Source organism: Mastomys coucha, unplaced genomic scaffold (genome assembly GCF_008632895.1).
Source record: "Mastomys coucha isolate ucsf_1 unplaced genomic scaffold, UCSF_Mcou_1 pScaffold22, whole genome shotgun sequence".
Taxonomy (NCBI): Eukaryota; Metazoa; Chordata; class Mammalia; order Rodentia; family Muridae; genus Mastomys; species Mastomys coucha.
The window spans coordinates 161,503,991-161,531,987 of NW_022196905.1; the positions used below are offsets into that span (position 1 = coordinate 161,503,991).

Consider the following 27,997-nt stretch of genomic DNA (forward strand, 5'->3'; position numbering starts at 1 on the left):
AATCAAGTTAAATTCAGATTTATTTTTATTTCCAATGTCACATGACCTTTCAGTGGCATGAGCAGAAAAGTGTGTGATGTAAAATTCTACACTTGCTCTTGAATTCCAGGGCATTTTTGTTAAGAACTGGTTTTATTCCCAGAACAGGACTGGGATCACCACACACTTAAGGTGTAGGTTTGGGAACAGTGGAACATTTGTCCACAGATTTTCCAGTCGAAAGAAAGCAAGCTACAATTGTGTCAGGAATAGGATATAATCTGTTGAAGTTCTACTTCTGCGGACACATCTTCTTTCCTGAGATGTAGGAAGAGTTGCATCTGTTGATCCATCAATCCAGAATGTTTTCCTAAGGATGAAAATAGAGGAAAGAGTGAAGGAAAAGAAGTTTTTTTCTCAGATGGGAGGAGGAACTGTGCTATAGAACAAAAGGCCAAGTTACTGCCCTGCCCACACGTGCTCAGATACTCAACAGTGCTCAGCATACGGCTATAGACCAGGGCAGCATCCCTCTTCCGCTTCCAGAGGGAGCTGTGTATTCTCTCCATTGGCCCGTACCACTAATGAACTAGGAACAGCCCCATATGTCCACTGCCAAGCCTGCCTGAAGCTGCACTTGCCTACCTGCCGCATGAATCTGAAGTCACACATGCCTGTAGCCAGTTCTGACTGCAGCCACTCTGGTTTATACCCATATAGGATGGTATGAATGGGACATCCCCAAACTGTTGGGCCTTTGAACTCTTGGTGCTCCGTTGGTGGTGACGTTCAGTGAGGCTTAGGGGGTGTGGCTTGTAGGAGGAAGTATGGCACTAGAGGTGGGCTCTGGGGGCTTAGAAGACTGATTCAATTTCTTTTACTTCACACTCTGCTTCCTGTTTACGGTTTATGACGTGAGTTATTGTCATGCTGCCCACTCCTTTCCCTCTGGAACCCCAACCCCAAACAATTGTCTTCCTCATAGTATTTTATCACAGCAACAGAAAAGTCACTAATATAACATGCCTATTAAGGACCTACCTGGGATCATAACTACCCGAAGCTGCATCCAGCTGCCAACAGGCCTGCCTTTATGGAGTGACACCGGCTTCCACCTCTCCTGACCTCAGCCTCCCCCCTTCCATCAGCCTCCCCCTTCCATCAGCCTCCACATTCCTTCACCTTCTCCTGACCTCAGCATCTCCCTTCCCTCTGCTTCTCCTGCCCAGCTGGTCCTATTGGGTCTAAGGTCCTGAAGAAGATAGCATGAATGGCTGTGCTCGGCTTGCTTGCTCCTTCTCTTCATCCTGGAGCCCGAGTTAAAGAAATGGTGACGTCTGAACTCAGGGTGCGTCTTCCTGCTTCAGTTAACCTAATCTGTAAAATCTTCCACAGAGATGTCCAGAGACAAGACTTGTCTCCAAGTGAGTCCAAGGTCCTGTCAGGCTGACAATCAATAAAAACCATTACTTATTTGTAAAACAGTGCAAATACCACTTTATATGTGACATAGAAACTTTTATAATTTAAAGCAAGTCTTTTACCAAAAGCTTTCAGAGCCATCAATAAAAGCCAAATGGGTTTTAAAAGAAATTATCACTGAATTTCATAACTGTCAATAAAGTCTACTTCTGATGTTGATCATTTAAAAAATATAGATTTGAAAATGCTTTTTAAAAGGAAATAAACTGAAAATCTTCTGGAAAGAGTGCATTATTCCAGTTGGACTGTCTTAACAACACTTCACTAGCTGATGGCTTCAATAAATGAATAAAAAGTAAAAAATAATCATGGAAAATTACTCTCACACAATTTGAAGGCTGGGAGTCTAGAGTTGGGGCTGATCTGGCTTTTGGTGACAGCTTCATCCTGCCTTCAGCTGGCTGCCTTCGTGCTGCATTTATGGAGTGGTCAGGAAAGGCACAGCACTGGACCAGGAAGGAGGCGGGAAGGGGGTTCTTATGGTAGTGGGTGCATCTTTTTTATAAACACAGTAACCTTCTCAGGTCACCTACACAGCCAAATTCAAACTCAGTTTCTTCCCTATACTAATTGGTATCATGATGGGATCCACACAGGGTCAGTTCACAGTGAGCATCTTCGGTCGGAGCACCTGGATAGAGTAGAGGCAGGTCTGCTACTGAGGGTTCATGGAAGGCTTAGGGGATGCAGAGAGACAAGAGAGGAGACAGACTAAGCAGAAATGCTACTCTGAGAAACGAGAAAGCTTCTCTGAGTAGCAAAACTCTGAAATGGGATGATTTCATTCCCCAAATAAGCTATCACCATGTCCACACACTCATATAGTCACAGGCTGTATGAAGCAATGATAACCAACTAAAGATGAGGGTCACAGGGTTGGTAAAATAATGGGAGATTTGGAGTGAAAATAAAGTCCAAAAGGGATAAAATTAGCAATCCACTCTAAAGAGATAATGAAGAAGCCTTCTAACAAACATATTAAAAGATATGCAAATGAAAAGCTTAGTATTTTCTTTTTAATTTGAAGTTAAATTTATAAAACATCATATAACACTCAGTTTACACTATTCGCACATTAATGAAATTTAGGCCAAAACAACCACTAATATATTAGCAATCCTGCAGCTTGCATGTTTCTTTCTGTTTTATTTTTAAAAATAAATCTTTACTCTGTAGGAAAGATTAACAGATGGAGGACAAATGCTCAGAAAATTGTAGAAGCACAGCAAGCAGGACAGATAGGGGCAAACGATGCTGGAGTTCAAAACACAGTCTGAGGAGCCTGCTGCATACAGGGGCACTGAAACTCTGCAGGGACATGATTTTTAACGGTGTGGGAAAGACTGCAACCCACAAAGAAGCAAGGGTCAAGACTGAGTGAAGTACTCAGCTCTCTGGTGATTCAGGAACAAAAGACTTCACTACTGACAAAAGCCCTGGAATAAGTATCATGGTAGAGGTACATCACCTTGGGAAACTTCCACAAAAGAAAAAACTGAAAGGTATGTGCATGAACTTGTGTGCTTGTTCCTTTGCATATAAAGCAGGGAAAATCAGAAAACTTATGTGGGGTGCATTCTAGCATGTTACTGAAGGAACATGTTGATGGGATCATTTGTTTGAATACTTATGAGAAACAGATGAAAGCAAATTTGGATTAAGAAGGGATGTCAGTTGAAACGTAGGGTACAAAAGACAGGAAGCCAATAGCTTCTCTCTATAGTAGACATAATAATCAGAAAAGCACATGGGAATAAGCTTGTCACATAAATAACTAAAGAAATTCCCAAACAGCAAACTGTAAAACGTGACCAACTCCTTGAAGCTTAAGCTACCCAGAATGTTCTAGAAGATGACCTAATGACTTCAAAGTGACTAGAGAGGAGGATCTCAGTGTGACAAAAATATCAATTCTAACCAAAGTAAGACAATAAGAGATAAATATGAGGAACTATGAGGAATGATCCCCACACAGTTATCCCTTACCATCGTGGGGAAAGAACTTCAGGACCCCGTGCCCAACAACGCATGTGTTCAAACCCACAGATACATAGTTCCTTCACCAAAATTAGGTTGATATCTACATATAACAGAGGTGCTTCTTCTTATTTACTTTAAATCATTTCTAGGTTGCTTTCAATACTTAAAGCAATATGTACACTAAGTAAACAGTGGTTATACTGTATTGCCTAAGGAATAATAAGATGAATGGGTCTGTTCAGGACAAATGCAGCACACTCTTTGGCCTCCGTCCCGGATGTATAGATGGTGTTTTCTGTGTGTCCGTACGGGGACTTCCCTTCCTATCTCTGGTGTTTCTGTTTTCTGTCCTAATGAGTTTTATGAAGACACCAGTCATTTAGACAATGGATGACTTTAGGGGTCTCCTTTTAACTTAATCTCCTCTTTAAAGGTCCCATCTTCAAATAACCCAACACATGATGGAGAAGTGGACCCATGGATTTGCAGTGACACAAGTCAGCCAGCAACAAGAATGAAGGGGCGGGAAGAGGATCTGACTAGGGACCTGCCCCATCAGCTCCTGACTGATGCAGGAACAATGGGAAGAGTGAAAGGCCTCAGCTGAGGCCTGGCTCCAAGACATACATGGAGCACACCCACCACGATTCCAAGGGGAATTGTGTTTAAATAGAAGGAGCTTGAGGTTACTTACATCTCCGGTTGGCCACCAGAGAGATACCCCTTCCCAAAACATGAATACGCATGCACACACACACACACACACACACACACACACACACCTGCATCAGCCTGTGTTAAACGCAGGAAACAAACCTCATTTTCCTTGCATTCCTCCCACTGAAGCAGTGTAAATTAGACTGGAAGAGTGTCCATTCCCCGAGCCTAGGCAATGTGGTACTCTGCAAAGAGTCCCTATCCAAGAAGTTTGAAGCCTTTCATAATTTAGAGTTAGATCTTCCACTAACTTTGAAATATTTTGTTGCAGGAGTTGAAGAGATGATTCGGTCAGTAATGTATCTGCTGCACAAACTTGAGTCGCTGAGTTTAAGTCCCGAAAAGCTACATAAAAATTAACCTTTTTATAATGTCCGATAGTTATAATTCCAGTATGGGGAAAACCCTGGGGCTTGCTGTATGATAGCCTAGCCTAAAGGGTAAATGCAGGCTCCTGTGAGACATCCTGTCTCAGAACAGCATGGAAGATAACCTCTGGCCTCTACAAACATATTTACTCATGCACACATTAACACAAGCTCTGGCGACAGGTGCATGCACGCAGAACAAGCACACGCATGAACTGTCTGAATAGTGAGGAAAACCACTAGAACCAGTCAATATTATTCACACATGAAAAACCTTCGCTTGGCGCCCAAATTTGTCAAAGAAAACTTGCCTTTTGAAAGACTTAAGAGTCTATGATAGGCACTTTTACCATTGTTGTGACCAAATATCTGACAAGAGAACTTGAAAGAAGGTGATATACTTTGGCTCCCATTTTGGCTGGTTAAAGGCCACCATGGCAGGGAACATGTTGTACCAGGAGCTCCTACTTGCTATGGTAAGGGTAGCACAGAGCTGCTTGCAAACATGTCTATGGGCATGAAGAAGGGACAGAGCATCTACAAGAAGCTAGGACTGGACAGAACCCCAAGACCTTTCTGCGAGTGACCCACTTCCAGTAGCTAGGTCCTACCTTCAAAAGGTTCTGCTTTCTCTAGAAACAGTATAGACACCAAGTGTTCAAACACACATAGTCTGTGGGGGACATTTCACACTCAAGTCATAACAGCAGGATGTGTCCTAGGAAATGACCAGGAGTGAGAAGGAAAGCAAGTGATAGAGACTACCCACCAGCCTTTGAAAAATGCCACAGCACAGGTGGCATTAAAATAAATAAGTGCTCCAGATGCAGTTCTAGCTGCATGCTCCAAACATAAAGATCTACTGACAAGAAGATCATGACCTGGCATAAAGCTGAGGCCGTGGCAGTTCAGAGTGTTACAGAGGCTGTCTTGAAGTGCTCATTATTCTGCTGATTTCTGTCTTCATTTGGTCTAACGTTATCCTGCGACTGATAACCTGGAGACGTTAGACCTTTCCCAATACCCTGGAGACAGGAATCAAAGGGCGCAGAATCTACTGAACAGATCTGAAAATGCAGTACAGCATGGCAGGCCCGCGGCCTAAGCAGAAGCCTTCTCCCAAAGAGTGATAATACATAGTGCCTACACCTAAGCAACACCCCTTTCATTCCTACCACAGATAGTTACAGTCCTTAAACATATGCATGTGCAGAGTCACCTTTAAATGAATGATGGGGATCTATACAGAAATCTTCATAAAACAGAGCATCCTGCAGCCAGAACAGCACAGGACATGAAGAGCTAATGCAGCCTAAACAGGAGCATTCCGCCTAGCTCAGCCCAGAGTTCTCCACAAGCTTTAGAAGGCCAGAGCAGGACTGGGGAGCTATGCGGTGCTCACAGACACCCACACCACCATGCTGTCATGGTAACAGACTTTAAACACAAGGGGCTTCACCACCACCATGTTGCTTTACTTAGCCTCAATATTTCTTTTCCAAGCATGTCATGCCTGGACTATGGCTTTGTCATTGATAATTTTAGGATGCACTTATTTTTATTTTATGTATATGTGTTTGCCTACATGCACGAATAAGTACCATGGGAGTACCTGGTGCCCACTGAGGGCAGATGAGGGTATTATGTCCCATGAAACTAAAATTACAGACATTTGTGAGCCACCACTTGGGTGCTGGAAGCTAAACCTGGGTCTTCAGCAAGAGTAGCCAGTGCTCTTAATCACTGAGCCATCTTGCCAGCCCTGTAAAGTATATTTTTAGCACGTGACTATTTGCAAAGCTCAGTAGGCCCCATGCACCTGGCATCTTGGCAACTATAAAATATTGAGTGACATTTTTGAACTGGTTATCTGAAAGAGAGTATTGTGTTATCTAAAGTTCCTATACAGACATAAAGTACAGGGAGACTGGTCATGCTTTACCTATATGGGGTGGAGATTTATACCTTTGTTTTTCTTTACTAGTCCCACATAATATATGGGACAAAAAGACCTGAAGTTTTTAACAGTACTGAGAGCAGTTGTGTGTACCCCTTATCATTCTGACTGATGAGAGAGCGGTTAAAAACCTTACCTAGTCCTCAGATATGTTCCTAGAACATGACATAGAATCTCCAGCTTGCTTTGTGTTATCTTCGTCATTCTATAGACAAATGAATATGTACTGTAACCAAGCCAAAATCAGCTCCCATGCACAGTAGAGCACACACGTTAGGCATGATAAGGACAGGGCTCTTGGGACACCAGAGTGAAGAGGCTTGAAGCCCTGAGGGTTAGGAATCAGTGAGGCTGCTATTTTAAATATCCCCAGATCAAACCTTTGTAGAAACCTGTGCAAAGGAAGCTGCATCTAAAGCAAAGCGGGGAGAGAATGGATATCGACTTTCACTATTATTCTCTTCAGAAGTGAGTGGAAAGTGCAACACGACAGTGGCCCATTTCCAAATATAAGATGTGGTGGTTAGTGTTGACTGTCAACTACATGGGGTCTGCTATCACCCAAGAGACAAACCAAGGGCATGCCTATGAGGGAACTTCTAAACCAGATTCACTGAGGTAGGAAGATAACACCCCAACTGTGAGCAATGTCAGGAAGAGAGCAGACTAAGGAGCAGCCTCTCTCTGTCTCTCTCTCTCTCTGACTCTCTCTGTCTCTGTCTCTCTGTCTCTCTCTCTGTTTCTCTCTCTGACTCTGTCTCTCTCTGTCTCTCTCTCTGTGTTTCTCTCTGTCTCTGTCTCTATCTGTCTCTCTCTCTCTGTTTCTCTCTGTCTCTGTCTCTCTCTGTCTCTGTCTGTCTCTCTCTGTCTCTGTCTCTGTCTCTGTCTCTGTCTCTCTCTCTCTCTCTCTCTCTCTCTCTCTCTCTCTCTCTTTCCCTGCTGTCTTGAGCTCCTGCTACTATGCTTTCCCCACTTTCTACCTTAAGACTACAAGCAGAAATACACCCTCCTCCTTTAGTTGAGTCTTGCCAGGTATCTAACAGAAAGGAACAAAATAGTAGAGAAGGCACAGGCCTTCCATTGTAACAACAGTGGGGACATGAAGCAGGAATTACCTGAGCACCGAGCACATTATACCCAGAACAGAAACTATCTCAGAGTGTACACATGCAGGAGAATCATCATGGCGAGCCAGAGAGGAGAGCAGTCCCATGCTCTGTCAATTCAAATCATAGAGAGGATATTTTCGGCTAGCTTCTGCAAGCCCATGAGAAACACCAATGTATTGATTGGAGGGTATGTGGAGTCTTCTCTGTTTGGAAGGGGGCTAGGAGCCAGTGGATACTTCAATTATCTTCTGTGATATCAGTTTAATTTCCCGTGTCATGTGACCAAGGAAACCTGAATCTCACTTGGAGAAAAGAGGAGGCTGGGATGATCCTTCTGTGTGCTGACATTTTCTCTCTGCGGTGACACTCATTAGCAAAGGAGCCCAGACTGTTGAGGAGCAGGTGGAAGCTCCAGGCCTCTGCTCTCTCCCCACTGCACCTCACACCTGTGAAGGAAGCCTCCTGAGAGAAGAGAGGAAAGACTGCCTGCTGTGTCTACTCCCATCCGCTTGCTACGAGAATCAAAAGCAACACTCACTATTCTTAGAATGTTATGGCTAAAGACTGACACAGCAGAGGAAGGGAGAAAAACACACAGTTTAAAAGTAAGCCATACAGGAGTTCAAAAAGAAACTTCCACACAGGCTCCTAAATCCAGACCTGGGACACAGACAATCATATATGAACTGGACCCTTAGGAAACAGATGTGCTAAGTCCATTGCTGCTTGGTTTACAACTTCTCATTCATTTTAATCTGGAAAATACACAGAGCATCCACCCATTGTAAGACACAATGCATGGACAATGTGGGCACTAGAACTGCTGAACAGAGGTGGCAGTCTCTTGGGAGGGTGCGCAACAAGCAGAACAAATGAGCACAGCGTGTTTCAAGTTGGGAATCCCTGAGAGAAAGATGGGATAGGAAAGTGAATTGAAGGGATCCACGTGGGGAGTTATGACTATAAGCCCAAGGACCAGGGAAGGCTAGCTCACTGAAAAAGTGGTATCTAAACAAAGCTCTTAGAGGATCTGGGGGGTGAGAAAGCACCATCAAGGTAAGGCTCGAGAGTAGAAATATTCATGGAAAAGGCAAGGATGTGTGTGAAAATGGTTACAATGAGGGGCCTGGACCATAAACATGGCCACAGAGAAGAGATGAGATATAGCCAAGGCAGATGAGGGCAGAACCATCCACACAAGAGGAGGAATTTTATGCTTTTCAGGGATCAATTTGAGATAGTATTAAACATACAATATAGATAAAGCACTGAAGACCCAGAATCCTAAGATAAACAATTCTAGTTCATACCAGAACATGGCCATAAGATGGGTGACAACGAGTGGATTCTGGACACACTGACGAAACAGTGGACAGGGTTGCCAGAAGTCAAACGGTGAGGAGTGAGAAAGAACAGCGTTAGGAATAGTTCAGGTGCTCAGTAGCCGAAGGGGAGAACTACTTACTTCAAAGACACCTTTGAAGACACCAGAGCCAACCTTCATCAATGCAAAACATCCCAAGTGACCTGATGTATCTGGAAAGTGATCAGAGTGGGCAGATCAAATGGCAAACACTCTAAGTTCCAGGAAAAGTGATGAAAAAAATTAGTCCTGGCCAAACACATCCTGGAAAAGTTTTCAACTTCAAGAACACAGAGGGGTGGGAGGGGTATCTAAGAACTACCACAAAAAAAAAAAAAATACCTACAAAGGAGGGAAAGGAGGCCCTACTCTCAAATCCCAAACCTAAGAAGATGGGAGAGCACATCTAAGGAGCTTGATGGGAAATGAATGTGATCCAGAAACTCTTCAGACAGCCAACTGATCTTTTATACATGAAACAAGGAACATGCCTCTTCAGATACAAAGACAGAGTGCAGAAAGTATTCCATACATGCAAATCTGCAAAAGATTACTTGACTACATAAATGTAAATTCAGAACAGGCGTTGAGCTGACTCACTTTTTTTTTTTTTTTTTTTTTTTTTTTTTTTTAAGTTTTTGAGACAGGGTTTTTCTGTATAGCCCTGGCTGTCCTGGAACTCACTCTGTAGACCAGGCTGTCCTGGAACTCAGAAATCTGCCTACCTCCACCTCCCAAGTGCTGGGATTAAAGGTGTGTGCCACCACTGCCCAGGGACTGTTTCTACCTTCTTGGTAACACTGACAAGTGTGGGTAAACCTCTGAGGAGAGTTAACCATTCATAGATGAGTGTACTGCACAGGGTCACCCTCAACAGGAGGAACAGGAGAGAGTCTCCAGTCTAAAATGTGGGTTATGTCCTTCTAGTGGTGAACCAGTTAGCCATTTGGAATCCAGATGGTTTGATCAATGAGAAGTTGACATCAGTGTCTATCAAATGGACTGTGGAGGGAAGCGTGCTTTCAGCTCGAAGAGTTTTAGCAATGGGAAGTTACTGGGTTCTGTGCTGTGGCAGTGTAGATATATTGAAAAATAAGAAAAATTAGAATTCTCACCATAATGGAATGATACAAGTCTATGGGGATGGACATGATTGTTATCATAAGTACCACCTAGAGTACCCATGAGATAAAGCACCAACCACATTACAGCCCATAACTATATGCAAATATGTGTCAGCCAGAAAAAGTCTTCTTGAAGTTATTAAGCTCTAAAGTCATAAACTGTTCATGCTATAGGGGCAGTATGGTGTTTAAATTGAAAGAACAATGCAAAAAAAATTTACCTGATGACAAGGATGACATAAGAGACTCCCTTGAGGAAAAAAGATCAGAAGAAATGACTGAGCATAGCTGATTTTATAACCAGAAAGAAGAAATAAGAATACTAGAAGAAATAAGAATAACTATAGTGTGGAATCAGAGAGAGAGAGAGAGAGAAATAGAATCATACCCAGAGAGAGAGAGAGAGAGAGAGAGAGAGAGAGAGAGAGAGAGAGAGAGAGAGAGGCTCACAAAGATTAGATGCATAAATAACAGTAGCTCATGACTCTGAACTAATAGGTCAGAAATGGTAACCAAGGGTTACATTGAAGAATGTACTTAAAAACTTGAATTCTAGAACCTAAACCTGACTACATTTCAAGTAAAAATTAGCCAACATGAACCCCTGTCAAGACAAATAATGACAAAATGTCCTAGAAACCCAGGGATGGAAGGACTAGCCTGGCTCCTCGCCTGGGCAGTACTGGAGAGCTAACTTCAGCAGCATGGGCATGGGGAGCTGGTAGGCTGACCAACTCAGTTACACCCAGGCCCAGATTCGAGGACTTAGGCTGGCCCCTAGGTAACCTATGAGCTGCTGGAGCATTTGAAGGGGCTGGTCCTACAGAATCAAAGCTGCAGTGTCTCCGTAAGTCAGAAAAAAAAGCAGGATATCTGAGAGAATTCTTAGTGAAGGTCCAGTATTGATGGTGTAGCAGAAGCCAGGGGCCTTGAACTAGGCCAATGACTCACTGCAGTGAATATTTGAAAGTGAAGCTGTTTGGACAAAAGGATAGACTGTGTAACACACCATGACACATGCAGTTTTCACGGTGAGATTTTTGCTTTGTTTTTTGTTGTTGCTGTTATTGTTTTGTAATTTAATCTCCCCCCCTTTCTTGGAGGCTGGGGGAGGTTTGGATGGGAGGCAGATACTGAAGGACTAGAAAATGAGTGGGATTGGGGTGGGTGATGTAAAATTCATTAATCAACAAAAGAATATGGAAAAAAATTTCAATCAACGGAATTATGAATATTGTGACCTTTAAAATACACATTGGACGAGGGAGAGAAATTGTGTTTTCAAAGCAAAGTTGTGGTTTCCTTCTAGCAAAAATTTAACAGTAGACTGCAAACTTGATAATCTATTCCTTTTTTTATCATGAACAAGTTTGTGATCCAAGGATGGCGACCATTGAGCCACGCATTGGGGATACCTGTGAGGGCAATGTGACATGGAGCCAAAAGTTCCTGCGCTGAGCTTTATCTGTTCAAGTCAACGGAGTTGATAGCCACCATGTAAGCTGGAGACCATGCAGATGGGAGGAAAACCATGGATGGCTGTGCATGAAAAGATTGCTGGGTGCCTTATTTTCAGTGATGAATAAGTCCAATTACCTAATTTGGAGAAGAGAAAGTATCATGAACATGGGTGGCCCACGCCTCATAGAAACTAGAAGTAAACACAGCCAAGTGGGAAAGGTTGCTAATGAGTGTAATTAACTGTATTGTTGATGAAACAAACGGGATTTTTTTTTTTTAAGATGGGGAAATATCTCATTTCACATCTACAAATTAAATGAATGAGAAACATGGAAATAGTCTGACAGAGCAAAAGGAAAACAGAACAGCTAAGGCTCAAAATTCTACACCTAAGCTGCAAAATAAATAGCCCAGATGGAGATCACCCAGGTGGAAAGCTGTGGAGAAAGGAGATGGTAATCTTCATGATGAATGGGGTGGGGGGGGGGGAAGCTCTGCACCTGTAGTAGCCATTTTTCTCATCACTGTATCGAATTCCCCAACAGAAAGGACTCTAGGAAGTACACATTTATGCTTGCTCATATGGTCTAAGAGGTGTCAGTCTGTCATGGTGGGGAGGTATAGCAGCAGGAGTAGCTCACAGCATGGCGGCTGGAACAAGGAGCATGGGCTATAGCTTATTCACACACTGTAGACAGGAGCAAGGAAGAAGTAGGCTGGAACCAAGGGTCCCGACAAGCTTCAACTCCCTCCTGTTAGTGTCCTATGGGCTCTGCAACCTTCAATGTAGCATTATAACCTGGAGATTTATTTAAAACCTTAACCTTCAGGAACATCTCAGATTCCAGCTATAGTGACATCCCGTATGGCCTCTCAGAACTGATTTTTTTTTTTTGCATGTCCCATACCTTAGGATAGAGTTGTTTAGATTATTAGGCATGACACAGGTCATGGAAAGCCACTGGTCATATGTGGTGTCTAAGGGACTAGGTGAGTTAGATGCTGAAATCTTTATATCTAAGGAACTAGACCTAAATAAAGTACACTGAGCTCACAGCTGCTTCTCAGAAGCTTCAGGTTATACACCATACACTTCAATGCTTTAATATGCATCCCATTATGATTAGTTTATATTGTTAATCTGTCATAATATGTAATCACCTGGGAAGAATCTCAATTAGGGATGAGTTATCTAGATCAATTTGGCCTGCGGGCATCTCTGTTAAGGTTTGTCTCTATTGTGTATTCCTTCATTGGTGTGCTGCCCACTGGGGATGGTGTCATTCCCACATCAGGACTGGACTCTAGTCTAGAGAAGTCTGAGCACGAGTAAATACACATGCCTCCACTTCTCTCTGTTCTTAACCGTGATGTTATATGAGCAGCTGGCACAAGCTCCTGCCACCGTGACTTCCTGGCAGTGATGGGTTGCAACCTGGAGCTATTTGTGAGCCAAAATAAACCCTCTGTCTCTTGAGCTGCTTTGTGTTAGGAGGCAGAGGTGAAACTGTGATGTACATCTTATTTAACAATTACAACATTTCTCAAGAAATGGCCATTGGGCTGGCATCAGGAGAGCCACACTCTACTCTGTACTCTGACACAAATCCTCAAGCTTCCCTACTGGGGTTTGAACCTCAGGTTCTGGAAGGAAGCCAATGGCTCCTGGTCATTCTCCAAATCTGAGGGGGATATTTCCTAAAGTCTCTTCCAAGGTGGTGTGGTATTCATTTAGTAAGTTACTATTTATGAGTGTTCTGAATGTAGCATGTTTCCAGTCACAGGGAAGAGATCTACGTGTAAATCCCAGACTCGCTTTTAATCGTCGTGTAAATCGCAGACTCGCCTGCACCGTGCACTTTGAGGATTTCTCCGTTCCAACTTTGCTGCTGGACGAATGGCTGAGGACATTTGCCTCAAGAAATTGGGCCTCACTTTGAGTGACAGCACATGGGAAAAGTTCCACCAGCTCACCAGTGGGCTGGGAAAGTGTTTCCTTTGTGTTACATACTACTTCCTTCCAGTTAGCACAAATTTTATTTTAAAAAGAGAAAAAAAAACTTCCCAGTAGAAACCACTTGCAAATTTATGCTGGGATCTCACAATAAATGTCATTAAACCAGAAGCATTTATCCTGCACCCTGAGAGCTATTGTTAAGTAAACTGCTATGAGAGAGAGAGAGGGAGAGAGAGAGAGAGAGAGAGGCAGAGACAGAAACAGAAACAGAGACAGAGACAGAGAGACCAAGACAGAGAGAATGTGAATGAATGAATGAATGAATGAATGAATGAATGAATCTATTAATTTCAAATAACATTAGAAACTCTTCCAGGGAAAGAGGATGAGATTTAGTATTCAGACAGCAAGTCAGCACACACTGACAGTGACATATGGAAGTGGGGGGAAGCAGGTTTTACTTTTTATTCAAGAGCTTCTTAGTAAAGCCTGAACATGGAAACACTGCATCTATTTCTCTCCACGGCACCAGGTCCTGGGGCTGGGCATATTGCTGAGCACGCAGCTCCAGCTCACAGCACCTCCTGGGTCACACTGGGCTGCCGTCTTCCTCTCCATGTGTTCATGGCCTAAGAAGCCATAGCAGAAGAGGAACTCTGGGCGTCGAAGGCCACTCTACCCACAAGGATTCATACATACGTCTGAGTAACTCAGTAAGATGGACTTTCATTCAGTGATGGCAAGAACTCATATTCCAAGGTGATGCACATCTACCACCACGAAGATACGACAGACTTACAAAAGATCATGGCAACCAGTCATTTTTCTGGATTTGCACTTTCTTCATTTTGTGCCACTGCAAACACTTTTGTCTTTGGAAAGCATAGAGCTGAGCTCTGCTTTAGTCTGAGGACAACAGCTAAGTACTTATATATTTCACCAGGACATTACCGGGTTCCTTCCTTACACTGTGAAACTTTGTGGTTTTATTTTCATATCCTAATGAAATTTTATTCATAAAATTGCATGTTCAGCCCCCAGAATTCAACCCCACCACCCTTCATAGAGCCGGTGTTTAACTCCACAGGACTACTCTATTCCCATTATGTCATGATCCTAGGGGACCCTAGTGCCACCGTGTTGGTTGATTAACACTTAGCATTTTAATTTTGCCAGCTGAAAATAGGTTACTTTATTTTGTTGTATGCTTTGGGGGGTTAGAGATAGCATCTCACTGTGTTGTCCGGATTGAAACCTGTAACGCTTTTGTCTCACCCTCCTGAGTGTTCGGGTTCATCAAATAACATTTATGGTTTTTCCAAGTTAATGGATGGCACAATTTCTTGAGTTTTAAACTAATGCTATGTAAATGTTAATACAGTATGAATAATACATGCAGAAATACACACATGGAATTTCAGGCTTTGGAGATGACAATAGTTAATACCTGAGGACTGGCACCAGCAAGGTGTGCAACCACCAGTAATCACAGAGCTACAGAGGCAGACAGGTGTCTCAGCAGCAGGATGGCTTACCAGATGAGCCATATTGGTAAAGTCTAGGTTAAGTTCTACCTCAATAAATATGGTGGAGGGAAATTGGGGGACAATCCCAGTGTCAACCTCAGGCCTTCACAAGCATGACACACATCTGTCACCATATGCTAACAAACACACACAGAGAAAGCCAGAGAGAGAGACAGAGACAGAGAGGGAGAGACAGAGAGGGAAAAACAGAGATGGAGAAGCAAAAATAAATAAATAAATAAATAAATAAATAAATAAATAAATAAATAAATAAATATCTCTATGTACCACTCTCCATTCTAACAGCATACCTCAATGAAAGGAGATCCAGTTAGCATTTTGATGTAAATTTTTCCAGACTATATTAAGATGCAGGTTTATATACCCATTTATAAGAAGATAGTTCAGATCTCTGCAGCTACATGTGTATGTGTGTGAGTGCATGTGTGTGATCACTTTCTGTCAGGATGAAGAACTAGAGAACTAGGCTACTTGGGGCTGCAGTGTCTCTAATTTATTGCTCAACAGGCAGCCTTGAGCTACTTCCTGTGCACATCATCTTAGTCTCTCTAACCTGCTCCCATAGTTCCAGTTTTCAGGCTGGTTTGAGCCTTGGCACCACCACATCCACTTTCTTCATTTTCAATATTAAGGAATTCCTTCTCCCGTTGTCCTACTTTTGGCAGTCCTCACTATCAAACAGTAACTTGTTCTTCCTGTGATATATTAAGAAAATATAAGAAATAACTTCGACACACTTTGAAATACAAAGACATCAGAGATTTCAAGACAAAAAATAGCCACATAGCCCAGGTGATTAAAGCTGTTGAGAGTGACAGAAGAAAAACAACCACCCAGAAAAGGATGGACAAAGGACAATTACAGACACAGAACAATGGAGGCTGCATTTAAGAGGTAGAGACAAAAGGAAATGTGGAGGCAGGGGACCCACACAGACAAAGTAAGAGAACACAGGGGCTTTTCTTCGTGGCCCTGAAGAAATGGCAATTTCCATGGTGTAAACAGCACAGGAGAGAGGTACCAGGAAGAATTCTCACAACTGCGTAGTCCCCTGGAGCTGTGACCCTTGGATTCGCATGCCTTGACAACACTACCTGACCTCCACATTCACCCTCATCTTGCCTTTCATGCTTAAACTTCATCTTACATTTGCACCCCACCCTCACCTCAGCCCTACCCTTAGTCTCAGACCCGCCTTCACACCCCCACTCTCCAAGGAAATCAGAACACAACTAACCCCAAAGGTCTGCATTCTGCATTCCCCAGGCATCTGGATGGCACAACATTCCTCTACCGAACATAGGACAAAATCAGAAGGAATTCCTTAATATTGAAGATAAAGAAAAACGGATGTGGCAGGGCCAGGGCTCAAAACAGTTTTAAAACTATAGAAACAGTTTAGAGAGACAAAGATTAAAAAGGAGCTTCAGGAATTTGGAATCCCACATGAGGAGGAGCTCTGTCCGTTCTGAGGGCATGTCGTATCCACCCTCTGATCATCAACCACTGTCAGCCGCCAATGCCGGCACTCCCTAACTTATTGTTTAGGGCCCTTCGTTCTTCTGCTCATGAATTTTTATGAGTCAAGGGACACTTCTTTTGAGGTACTCAGGAATCATGTGACACATGATGGTAAGGGACACTCTGTTTCCATCCCACGTTCTGTTTCCTTCTATTTTATCCTGACAGAGAGTCATTTCCTAGAAAATAGCCTGATCCCCCCCTAATCTACGCAGTGAATATCCTCCAACTCTGATTAGCAGAAAAAGCAGCAAGAGCCTACTCCTCCCAGGTGAAGAAGGCACCCCAAGGCAGGGCCAGACACTATCTAGAGGAGAAAAGAAACCCCTAGGGTGGACGACCGTCTGTCATAGCAGCCTATCCTCCTCATGCTGCCAGACAGCTCATGCCTTGGGGAAAAGGTGAAGAAACTCCTACATTAAAACACAGGAATGGCGCAGGTTCGTGTTCTTCTCCGAACCATCCCCTCCCACTGTGAGGCAGAGCATCGGTCGAGTGATGATTCCGGTTGCAGGGCCAAAAGACACTGTCAATGCCCATGTTGTTAGGCCAGTGATGAGCCAGACAGGAAGCTGTGTGCTCTACACTAACGCTAGGATAGGAAGACTTATCAAGTAGTATCAGTTTGGCTGCAATGAGGTGACAAACACCCCTCAATCTAAGTGGTTTCAAAGACAATGTTCTCCTCCCTCAGAACATGCAGTCATCTTGGGTCTGTTGAGGACTCCCACTTCAATTCTCTACTACAGTGGAAACTAGGTCAGAAGACCCTTGGAATCAACTAGAATGTTTTCTATCCCAGTCCATGAAAGAAAGGAAGGCACCAGGAAGCTAAAATGCCAATTGAACCACTGAAAATCTCTGTGAGGCCATTGAGAACACCACAAAGGGGCACATGAGAGAACCCTAATCGCCTCTTCAATGGTCACAGTCACTTTGTCCACACTCACTCTCTGCCTGGCCGTCTTGCAGATTTTCTAAGTGCCTCCTGCTTTTTTTCTCTCCCTCACAGTTCTCACTGTAAACCTTGCTAAAAGCAGCGAGGAACAACTGTTCCATAGTGCGACTGCTACTCTGTGGTCAAGTTAGCCCACCACACTTGCAATCTGCCTCACAGAAAAATTCAGGACATGGGCAAATAAGTTGTCTAGAATTTTTTTCTGCAGAATGTGGCATGGGTGGCTCATAGTCTACATTTCAGCAGGACCCTTGATGTTATCTGAAGCTCTGTGAACATTCACTATGGGCTTTATTTCTATCTGAATCCTGTGGACACTGAAGATTTAGATCAGAACACTCCCTGCAATTGCAGTCATGCTTCATGGGGCACCTAAGCTGAAGCATCTCAAATAACAAGTTAAAAGTTACCCTTGTGTGTGGTAACACTATATATTCTGAATTAAATCCAGCTGTGTTAATAGACTCCCTTATGAAACTGGTAATAACTACCCTTACCTCACAGAGTTCCTGAGAGCCATGCAATGTAGACTGATAGCAAGCACTTGGTGCCCAATAAATGCTCATTGCCATAACTTGCCCAGTTTGGGATTATCAGGGCCTTAACCATAGTGTTCTGTGAAACTAATCTCTTACTTGAACTTTTATGGAAGATCTAAAAGCTAAGCTGCTTTGCTTGGTGTGCTGCCTGTGAGAAGCAGGATGTGAGTGATGCCTCCTCAGTGGGTTAACTAATCCAAATCTTGGCGAGCATCAAGACTCTTCTGCTGTCATCCACATGGGCTCAGGATGCAAAGTCTGAGCATGAGGGCTAAAGTATGGGTTGCTTTCTGTGTGTCCCTTCACCTTGCTCCAAACAGCTCTCAGAGACAGGTTTGTTTCCCGAGGACACTGAGAGATCATATGAAAATGAAGTAAGGGGAGCTTTTGCTCTGCCTGGTGCTTGGGCGTTTGTTTATTGCCTGTTCTGATAAGGAAATGTGCAAAGCAGTGTGGCTGCTGTTGGCCAGAGGCCAGGGAATACTACAGAAGCTTGGAAGACAGCCCAGAAACCATATCCAAGGGATGAACCTATGCAAAAACAAACTTAGCACCTGCTGGAGGATCAAGAACTGTCATTTGAGGTGCAGAGAAGGTCTCATGGATGTGGGGAAGGGTTTCTGAAGATGAACATCATTCTGGACTCCAAGTAAGGATTTGCATATGTGAATCTCTGCAGGGAGAATTCTATCCCTCATCAGTGTCTCAAAGTGATCCAGGATGTCCAGCCAAAGAGGAAAAGGAAGTTGGAAGGAGTTCTGGAAGAGTAGAAGCAGGAAGCTTTCTTTGCACATCAGACTTTACTTATTAAATTTATCACACGGCTTACCATAACTAACTCTTTGCCCTTTGAACTCACCCAGGCACCAGACCCACCACCTTCTGTTAGATGTTGCTCATAACTTCCTTTCGCCATTTTATCCTGTGTCAGATGAAGCTGTCTTTGCTATAATGTGTCTCTCTGCTGTGTGTTCCGGTGTCTTTCTGTGTATGTATGTATACACAGGTTTACATATTCCACCTGTTTATATGTATATGTATGTTCTGGTATGTGTGTACACATGTAAAGGTGCATGTAGAAGCAAGAGATCACCGTCAGGTATCTTCCTTATTTTTGAGACAATAATATCTCAATGAGCCTGGAGCTCACCAATTTAGCTAAAATGTCTATCCAACAAGTTTGCTGTTGGGCAGGCTAACACAGGGGAGACATCAGTTCTGCAGCATTCCTTGACTCCATACAAGAGAAGTGAAGGACTGATGGTGGCTATTTCCTAGCACTTCAGAGCTCTGTGATGCTTCCAGGGAGACTGTTACAATCTCCTAATGCCACAGTGATAAAAGCTTAACTTCTGAATAATCAAAACCCATCCTATGCCAGCCAGAGTTTCTGTTTCTAATTCTAAAAAGACTGTTTCTAATAAAGGAAAGAGTCAACTGACTAGTCTAAAATTACACCTTGGAATCTAGGCTCTGCTAACTTAGAAGATATTCAGCATCTACTCTTGTGAAATCTACCTGTAGTTGTTGAATAGTTGCCACATGCCAGATACTACTATAAGAAATTTTTCTAATGATTTACTTAATTAATAATTATGGTGAATATGCTCATTTTTTATAATTTACAACAGGAAAGAAGGGAGGTTGAATAACTGTTCCAGTAAGGCACCACCACTGCTGAGCAAGCTGGATGTCATGTCATATCACTCTGGCAACTGGAGACACTACAGCCATGGGAGGTCTTCAGCTTATTCATTATTCTGTTATACTCTCTCTCTCTCTCTCTCTCTCTACTTTTTCTCTTTATTGCTCAGTAATTACTTCTTTTATTAGTTTTTATAATATTACAACTAATTTTTCTTTCATGTATCAATGAGTTGTTAATTCATTTTCCAGACAGAATTGAATGAGACGAGTTTTACATGCCCATGCATGCGCTGCTGCTTGTATTCCAAAGTCCTACTAACAGGGCTGAAATGAACCCATCTGTGGTGGTTTGAATATGCTTTTCCCAGGGACTGGCACTATTTGGAGGTGTGGCCTTGTTAGAGTAGGTGTGGCCTTGTTGGAGGAAGTGCATCACTATGGGTGTGGGTTTAAGACCATCTTCCTAGCTGCCTGCATAGACAGCAGTCTCCTAGTTGCCTTTGGAACAAGAGAGAGAACTCTCAGCTCCTCCATTGTCATGCCTGCCTGCATGCTGTCATGCTTCCTGCTATAATGATAATGGACTGAACCTCTGACTCTGTAAGCAAGCCCAAATTAAATGTTGTCCTTTAAGAGTTGCTGTGGTCATGGTGTCTGTTCACAGCAATGAAACCCAAACTAAGACACCATCTAACTCCCACAGTGAAGTCCCTTGACAACCCCTTTCTCCCCACATTTCTGAACTCTTAAACTCTGTCCTCTATAACTGTGATGTAAAATTGCTGGGTTACTTTTTGCAAATGCTAAACTATTCTCTCCAACATCATCAAAGCTGGCTTCCATAATTTGTTTTAATAATAAACTCTAGTTTTATTCCTCTATTATAGATCAAATTATAGACATCTTTTAAAAGCAAGAAAAATCTATTTCAAATTATAATAGACAAAACCCTACTTCTTAGATTTCAAAAAAAAAAGTTCGATGCATTTCAGAAAAAGCAAGCAATCAACAACGAAAGACGTGAAATTAATTCAAACCTTTAAGATACACAGGGGCATAGTTTAAAATAAAAATAAATCTTAAAACAAATATTTTAGAGGCCATACAATAGGTCTGTAAAAATATCTGAGCATAAATGAAAGTGTCAAGTTTTAAAAATAAATCTCTTGACAAGTGCTAATCAAAACAGGATCAGTCCATTGATGCACAGTACTTAAACTTTCTTCAACCCTACAGTGCAATAGATTTTCAAAAGCACCTACTGATTGGGTTGTTCCAACACTGGGGACAAATGACCACAGGATTTTTGCATTGGAAGCAGGAGGCAGAAGGCTAGCCCACTGCACTGACCAACTCGCCTTGGGGGCTGAACTTAAATGCTGGTAAGACAAAACCCCCAAGAAGCCAAGGAAACTTCTAGTGCAAGAACTGGGAAATCTTAAAGAGGTCCTGCAGATGCAGAATCAGAGGATCTGTGGTCTTGTGGAAAAGTGAACTCCTGAAGCCCTGGGGACAAGCATGGAGATTAGACCTTAGAGACAAACTCTATGTGTCCTGCACAGGGAATTCCAGCCAGCCTGAGGGCTGTGCCAGTACCCATAGTTGCCCCTGCCTCTCTGGCTGCCTATGCCACACTAGGAGTGCTAAGGCTTGACATCCAATTGATTTCAAGAAAATGAGCCTTACACGCAGGCTGAAGTAAGACGAGGATGAAGCAATTAAATGCACTTGGGCTTTGTCTTGCCATCCACTGCCGGGCACAAGGTGGCACCCGCTATATCTTCTCTTCTGGTAATTAGCTCCCATGAGACCTGCAAGTGAATGGGCCAAGTCCTCCTTCATCCACCTCTGTAAAGACATGCTTCCCCATGGCTTGGGTGGCAGTTTTGTTCAACTCTGGTTTAATACCATGTCCCTACAGCCAGGTCATTTTCCCTGGGCTTCCCAGAGTCTCCTAAGGGGAGACCTCCTGGTAAATGAAAAGCTCACAGTCCAACTGTTTGGTACAATGACAAAACCTGAACACAGTGGATCTGTAGTAGACTTGGGGTAGGCGGAGCTGCTGCAAAAAAGGCAGAACTTCGCTCAACCAATTAATATTCCAGGTGCAGCGAGGCGCGAGTACACTCTGGAGGGATAACAACTGCATGCCATGGGATTTTAGGAAAACAGATTTGCCTTTTACTTCCACAACAGATTTGTGGTTTTCTTCCAGGTTTGGTGATAATGACTCGGAGCAGGGCTGGCCAACTGGCAGCCCTGTTGAATCTCTTCCCCTTGTCTGTGCCAGAGAAAGCTCCCACATCTCAGATGAGACTTGGAAGTCCAAACACATATTGAATCTTCAGGAGCTCATGCTGGTCTTCTCTAGTGAGCTCAAAGAGATAACTGAAATTATTCTCAAGGGAGGAATTAGCCTCCCAAGGAGAAAAAGTTGAAGGCAAATTACATTCCATGCAAATGCAGCAGCATGTGAGAGTGGGAATTACTTCACACCTCGGAACAGATTGCCACGGAAAAAGGACATCATCACCAATATTCTGCTTCCTTGAAAGCACCACGTGTATAATTGCAGGACTCTCTAGCACCGACGGATGAGTGTGTGCCCGAGACCCTACATTCTTTTAATTTTACAGTCATCAATTTTCTAAAATAGTAAGGGATGGCATTTCTGGAAAGCTTTGGTTCAGAAGAAACTCTCTGTGCTCTTGACTGCTTCTTTTAGCTTTCACATATTTCTCTGATATATAAATCTATTCCCTTCAGAGAAAGGGAACCAGCTCAAGATTCGAAAGTAAGAGATGAGGTCAACAAAAATGAAGGATTATGAAGAAGCCTTATGGAAGTCTACTGGTTTGTAAGCAAACTAGAACAATGTTTTTAAAGGAGTTTTAATAAAAGCCTCCACAGGTAGGCAGTGTAATCCTCAGAAGGTACAGATTGTTACATCTGAGTGCCAGGGACCAGACACTTCTCCGTGAATCAGAGAGGTGCCCCACCACCACTACAAAAAACACAGGGTTTGGAATTGTTCTTGGTTGCCCTCCTACTAGATGGAGAAAGCCATTGGTTCTAGATAAAGAACACTGGAAGAAACTTGGGGAAGTTGTGGGACCTGAGTGCATGGAGCCATAGATTCGTGGACCTTTGATGGAAGAAGTGCATCATCAAAGGTAGGTTGGGAAAGATTAGAGCCATGCCTCACTTCTCCCTCTCCCTCTCCCTCTCCCTCTCCCTCTCCCTCTCCCTCTCCCTCTCCCTCTATCTCCGTTTCCCTCTCCCTCCTCCTCTCCCTCTGCCTCTCCCTCCTCCTCTCCCTCTGCCTCTCCCTCTCCCTCTCCCTCCTCCTCTCTCTCTCTCTCTCACTAACTCTCTATTTCCTGGCTGTGGGTATGGTTCGAGATATTATCTCCAGGTTCTTGCCCCCTCTGCCATGCCCCCATACCATGATGCACTCTTGTTTCTCTGAACTATAAGCCAAGAGAAACTCTTTCTTCCATAAGTCACTTCTGAGTGTGGTATTTCATCAAAGCAACAGAAGAGTGCCTAATATGACAGTGGGCGATGGTCGATGTACAGTAATGTTCACTTCAGCCCTGTTGTAATAATGGGAGATTAGTGTCTACTTTAATGCATTCTAGTAGGTGACTGGAATATTGTAAGTCTCTCACAGTAGAATACTATACAACTATCACAAGCAACTCTGGAATGATCTTAAAGTAAAGATGATAAACAATAAAAAGAAAATATGCCAGAGCATCTCCAAAAATTAGATACCAGACTAAGAAGAAACATCTAATTTGATTTGTCAATTGAATGGGGAACACAAACAGAAAGTTATTTTGCATTCATTGTGGACTTTTCCAGGGTTTTGCTTATTTGGTCATTTTGTTTTGTTTTGTTTGGCTTGAGTACATATTTAGTGTAAATATTATTAGTAGAATAAAGGATTCAAGTTCACGAGGGTGACTTATTGCAGAGGGTATAGACAATTGGAAATGATTAAGTACATAACTTTTAAGTTGTGGTGGTGTTGCTTCTGTTATTGGTCATTAGTAAATGGCATCATCAGACACTGAATCCAATATTAACACAAGCTGCTACACTTGTCTGCACAGATCTCCTAAACAGCCATCAGTGAGTCAACAAAAAAAGAGTGACACACACATAAAATGTAATATTATTCTACCATAGGAGGCCTTGTGAGTTCTTTTCACATGCAATGATCTACTTTTCCAATCTCCTCTGACATATGTTAAACCATATGTATTCATGTAAACTGTCTCAAAATATTTGAAAGACAAAAGTGTATATATGTAACTATAGGAAATCCATAAATGTATGAAAAAAATCTGGAATGTTTCTGCTGTTGAGTCTGAGCAACTGCACTGTATGTAAATAGCACATTTTCCTCATCCATTTTGTCTGCAAATAGATACTTAAGTTGGCAGTTGCAATATAGTGGGCATGTCAATGCAGATACCTCTTGGAACCCAGATTTCATCTCACTGAACATGGATGAATCCTGTGGGTAGGATGCAAAGTGAATTAAAACAGTCACAAACTATGACTGGTCCACAAAGACTTTGGAACTCTGCTTGTGTAAAATCAACAGTCATGGGGACAGAGTAAACTGGTAGTGACAGGTATCCAGAGAGAGGAAAGAGAAGCTGCTATGGAGCAAAGAGAAAGTGGCCATGACATACCACACACACTTTTAGAGTTCCTCTGTTTACCACAACTCTGCCCATGGTTAATACTGTGATGTGCACTTAAAATGTGTCAGCAGAATATAATCTACATTAAGGAACTTACCATAATTAAAAGTAATAAAGAGACATCATGTGTGACTAAGTTTGATAGCCTAACACACAAAACCGGACCCGGATATCTACAAAATGTTTCATTTGCAATAAACACATACTGAAAGATTATTATAACTCATTAACCAAAAATGTTCATGTGGTGCTGAAATTTATGGAACATTTGAATCATGTAAGTAAAAATTTCCCCAGCAAAAATGCTTGCACTTAAGAAAATCCAATTAAAAAAAAAAAAAAAGCTTTGTCAATCTCTCAGAATCGACAGTCATTTCATGTGTCCAAATGATTAAAACATGTGAAACTATTTTTAAAACTAGGAGAGATTATCTGAATATTTGATGTTCGTGTAGTTATTATGTGTTGTTTATCTATGAGAAAACTATCAAATAATTATTCTCTTGGAATATGAAAGTCCTGCTTTTAAGATCTTGTGATTTTGTTCTTGGTCAAAAAAAAAAAAAAAAAATGTATCCAGCTAAGTGGAAAGCAAGTTTGTGCTGGCTAACTTAATGGCTTGAGCAGGGATACTCTTAGCTGCAGACTGTAATCCTTGCCTTCATTTTAAGCTGACTATTCCTTTAAATCACTGTAAAACAATCATGTTTCCTCTTGAACAAATGGAAAAAAAAATCTCATAAAAGGACCACCAAAAATCCATGACCATGAGAAGTTAAATCTACAAAGGTACAACTTACCCATCTAAGTTTGACTAAGTTTGATAGCCTAACACACAAAACCGGACCCGGATATTTACAAAATGTAAGAGCTAAGAGGGGACAACTGGGTAGCCAGCACTGGACACTGGTGGCTTCATTTCAAATTACTTCCTGATTATGACTAAGTAATTAAGATTACTGAGTAGCTACAAAATAAATCAGCATCCCTTCTATAAAACACAGCAGAGAACTGTAGAAGGTTAAACACAGGGAATCTCCATTCTGAGACTGAGGCAACTGATATTTCTGAGGAGACAGGTATAAAATGACATGCTATTAAATATGATTGAAAATGATAAGCATGATTTCAATTTTTCAAATTCTATTGAAAATAAGAGGAGACAAAACTTCACTATATCAAGTGCACTTTTAAATCCCTTATCTCATTCATTCTCTTTTAAAAAAAATATCTCATGAGAGCTATCATTACTTCAGCCTCGGAGATTCAGAAGCTCCAAGAAGGTTAATAAAAAGGCCCATGTATTAAGAGGATAGGCTCGGCAGGGGGGCGGGGGGGAAGCTTTGGGATGTAGACACATGAAAATGAAACGGGGACTAGATTTTGTGTATTTTCCAACAGAGTAGAAAGAACTAGACCTGTGCAGAGTTCCAACCACATGCCAGGACGATTCAGCAAAGTCCCTGCATCTGAGACTGAAAAGAAGGAAGGCGTTTTCTGAAACTAAATCACAATGCCTCGTGACTTTTGAGGATTGCACTGGCAGTAAGTTCTGAAAAATACAAGAGATATTTGCTTCTGTGGTAACTATACACAAAAGAGTTTAGACGGCCTACTAAAAGGAAAGGAATTGAATCAAGGAGATGGCAGCGGCATTGCTCAGCCGTTTCTCAAATTTTACACGGACTCTTGTGTTTTGTGTTTTCCAGGTCACATCTGAGAAGTGAGCCTCTGCTTTAGGCTTGGAGAAGCCCACCAGTGTTTGCTGAAACATGGAGCAATGCAGCTGGCCCAAATGGCATGAGGACCCAAAAAGAAAAAACTCATACAAATAGATATTTATACAAAGCAACTGGATGAGAAGACAACAAACTTCCTAGACAAGAAAAAAAAAGCATCTAAGCTGCCAGAACTTTGTGATGCAATTAAGGAAGACTTAGTAACTTGTAACTGGTATACAATTGCATACTGTTGGCTCTGCTTAGTATTTATTCAGACAAAATAATCAGTAAATCTACCTGAAACATGGAGTCATTGTTTGAATCCAATAAACTGACATGACTTAAATTGTAGTGGAACTGAATAGCAAATACCATTAATTCTGACGCATGATTTGTCCTATAATGGACAAAAGCCCTTCAACCTAACATTACAGGGCTGGGGAGGCAGCCCAGTGGGTAAAGTGCTTGCCATATGAGTATGAGACCTCAGTTCAAACCCTAGCACCAATGTGAAAAAGCCAGGCATGGTAGTACACTTATAACCCCAGCACAGTGAAGAAGGGCCCCAGCTCAGTGACAGGTGGCCTGCCAATCTAGTCTACATTATGAGCTTAATGATCAAGGAGGGATCTTATTGTCTCAAACAATAAGGTGGATAACAATTGAGAAAGACATTTAATGTTGACCTATGGTTTCCATATATACACCCATACCCACCACACACACACACACACACACACACAGAGAGAGAGAGAGAGAGAGAGAGAGAGAGAGAGAGAGAGAGAGAGAGAGAGAGACCATAAGAGCCAGGAGGAGAAGGCCAGCACATATTCAAAAAACTAACTCATTTTTAAAAATGTTGTTGCTTTTTAATTTTTACTGGTTTGGTGTGAATTTCACATCATGTACCCCAATCCTACTTATCTCCCCCCCCATACCCACCCTCCACCCTTGCCACATCTCTGAGAGAGAGAAAGAAAAACCTCATTGTCGAAGCTGCAGTGTGTCCCACAGTATATCCTGTTGTCCACACTTTTTTGCTTGCAAATGTTCATTGTAATGACTCATTGGTCTGGTATGAGGCCTCTGGCATGCGCTACTCTATCAATACTGGAGCCTTACTGGGGCTGCTCTTGGATATTCTGTTGTTGCCCTGTGTCATAGAGATCCTGTAATTTTGGATCCTGTAGAACTGACTCCTTTATGTACTCTAGCAGTTCATCAATGGGGTAGATATTGAGGTGGGCCAATTCAAAGCCCTGGATCTGGGTCTGAGTGGTATTTGAGTTGGCCAGCCCACCAACACTCCAATTCTCATGCCCTCCAGACTACCCATGACCCTACCATGAGGGTCAGCTCTATTGTACTGCTCAGGGTAGTTTCAGGGCCCATTCTCCCAAGTTCTGCAGTAGGTGAGGGGCAGGGACAGCTCTCCTGCTCTCCTAGCCCCCTTGGGGCTATCTCTCCAGCCTACTGCCTGTGTTGAAGACAAACAGGAGGGGAGGTGATCCTTCCTGATGCCATCTCACAGCAGACAAGTGGAAGGACCATCTGGCCAACACTCACACCCTCAGGGCCAACTCACCCAAGCCCCTGAGACCAGGGTCAGCCATGGACTTAGGAACCCAGATGTGGCCCCCAGTAGCAGCACAGGCCAGGACCCCACTATGGTGTCAAGTGGCACCACTGGCTACTCACATCAGGTTGTTCCTCATTACCACCAAGTCTCCAGTTCTGCCTCTCTTCATTGTGCCTACATTCTTCTGTTTCTCTTTCTCTTTCATTTCTCTACCACTTACCTGCTCATTTTAGTGGCACCCAGTGTCTTAGTGTTTGGGTTCATCTCAGG

General features: G+C 42.7%; 1 long non-coding RNA gene across 2 annotated transcripts; it reads right to left on the reverse strand.

Moving 5' to 3' along the window:
* Positions 1-2: 2 nt before the first annotated feature.
* Positions 3-27,997, reverse strand: LOC116071187. 2 transcript variants are annotated; one of them, XR_004110753.1, is made up of 4 exons: positions 27,948-27,986; positions 11,495-11,675; positions 1,162-1,425; positions 3-349 (listed from the first exon to the last, which is right to left on the reverse strand). It is a non-coding gene; the product is annotated as an uncharacterized LOC116071187 (long non-coding RNA). The 2 variants fall into 2 exon arrangements; XR_004110754.1 differs by lacking the exon at positions 11,495-11,675 and having other exon boundaries at positions 27,948-27,997.